The 2,500-nt window shown below is 22.8% G+C and overlaps 1 protein-coding gene across 17 annotated transcripts in view; it reads left to right on the top strand.

Annotated features, from left to right (window-relative positions):
* The window catches only part of LOC113809769 (nucleolar and coiled-body phosphoprotein 1), a 48,855-nt gene extending 48,814 nt beyond the window's left edge, over positions 1 to 41 (top strand). For all 17 annotated transcript variants that reach the window (XM_070138183.1, XM_070138180.1, XM_070138188.1 and 14 more), the window contains exon 7: positions 1 to 41. This exon is cut by the window's left edge and continues 1,229 nt beyond it. The gene's annotated coding sequence lies outside the window, so the exon portion shown is untranslated.
* Positions 42 to 2,500: the final 2,459 nt, after the last annotated feature.

Genomic DNA, 2,500 nt, shown 5'->3' with positions numbered 1-2,500 from the left:
TAAGAAATTGCAGTAACAACAAACTGAATTATGAAAAAAATAGAAGTGGAGACGTTGCGTGCATGCTGAATGTGGTCTGGAGTAGCCTGAACAGAACGTTCATTATGTAATTTCTTAGTAAGTCAGTTTATTATAACATGAAAATATTGTATATATATATTACTCTGCATATGAAAATGCAACAGAAAAAAAAATCAGTGAATCACAGCCTGTGCACAGATGCATGCACTTGCAGACACTCGAGTGAGAGAATGAGAGAGAACGAGTGCATCTGTGTACATATGATGGATGGATAGATTTATATGAATACATACATTCATTTATGTATGTATATGCATGCATATATATATGTATGTATGTATATATGTATGTATGTATATATGTATGTATGTATATATGTATGTATGTATATATGTATGTATGTATATATGTATGTATGTATATATGTATGTATGTATATATATAATGTATGTATATATATAATGTATGTATATATGTATGTATGTGTATATCTGTATGTATATATGTATGTATGTATGTATGTATATACATTGTATGTATGTATGTATGTATATACATTGTATGTATGTATATACATTGTATGTATGTATGTATGTATATATATTGTATGTATGTATGTATGTATATACATTGTATGTATGTATGTATGTATATACATTGTATGTATGTATGTATGTATATACATTGTATGTATGTATGTATGTATATACATTGTATGTATGTATGTATGTATATACATTGTATGTATGTATGTATGTATATACATTGTATGTATGTATGTATGTATATACATTGTATGTATGTATGTATGTATATACATTGTATGTATGTATGTATGTATATACATTGTATGTATGTATGTATGTATATACATTGTATGTATGTATGTATGTATGTATATACATTGTATGTATGTATGTATGTATATACATTGTATGTATGTATGTATGTATATACATTGTATGTATGTATGTATGTATATACATTGTATGTATGTATGTATGTATATACATTGTATGTATATATGTATGTATATACATTGTATGTATATATGTATGTATATACATTGTATGTATATATGTATGTATATACATTGTATGTATATATGTATGTATATACATTGTATGTATATATGTATGTATATACATTGTATATATGTATGTATGTATATACATTGTATATATGTATGTATGTATATACATTGTATATATGTATGTATGTATATACATTGTATGTATGTATGTATGTATATACATTGTATGTATGTATATACATTGTATGTATGTATGTATGTATATACACTATGTATGTATGTATATACATTGTATGTATGTATGTATATACATTGTATGTATGTATGTATGTATATACATTGTATGTATGTATGTATATACATTGTATGTATGTATGTATATACATTGTATGTATGTATATACATACATTGTATGTATGTATATACATACATTGTATGTATGTATATACATACATTGTATGTATGTATATACATTGTATGTATGTATATACATTGTATGTATGTATATACATACATTGTATGTATGTATGTTTATACATTGTATGTATGTATGTATATACATTGTATGTATGTATGTATGTATATACATTGTATGTATGTATGTATGTATATACATTGTATGTATGTATGTATGTATATACATTGTATGTATGTATGTATGTATATACATTATGTATGTATGTATGTATATACATTGTATGTATGTATGTATGTATATACATTGTATGTATGTATGTATGTATATACATTGTATGTATGTATGTATGTATATACATTGTATGTATATATGTATGTATATACATTGTATGTATATATGTATGTATATACATTGTATGTATATATGTATGTATATACATTGTATGTATATATGTATGTATATACATTGTATGTATATATGTATGTATATACATTGTATGTATATATGTATGTATATACATTGTATGTATATATGTATGTATATACATTGTATGTATATATGTATGTATATACATTGTATGTATATATGTATGTATGTATGTATATATGTATGTATGTATGTATATACATTGTATGTATGTATGTATATACATTGTATGTATGTATGTATGTATGTATGTATGTATGTATGTATATACATTGTATGTATGTATGTATATACATTGTATGTATGTATGTATGTATATACATTGTATGTATGTATGTATGTATATACATTGTATGTATGTATATACATTGTATGTATGTATGTATGTATATACCTATGTATGTATGTATATACCTATGTATGTATGTATATACCTATGTATGTATGTATATACCTATGTATGTATGTATATACCTATGTATGTATGTATATACCTATGTATGTATGTATATACCTATGTATGTATGTATATACATACATTGTATGTATGTATATACATACATTGTATGTATGTATATACATTGTATGTATGTATATACATA

Source organism: Penaeus vannamei, chromosome 24 (genome assembly GCF_042767895.1).
Source record: "Penaeus vannamei isolate JL-2024 chromosome 24, ASM4276789v1, whole genome shotgun sequence".
NCBI lineage: Eukaryota > Metazoa > Arthropoda > Malacostraca > Decapoda > Penaeidae > Penaeus > Penaeus vannamei.
Note: the sequence above shows the minus strand (reverse complement) of the source record. Positions and strands in the feature narration are given on the sequence as shown.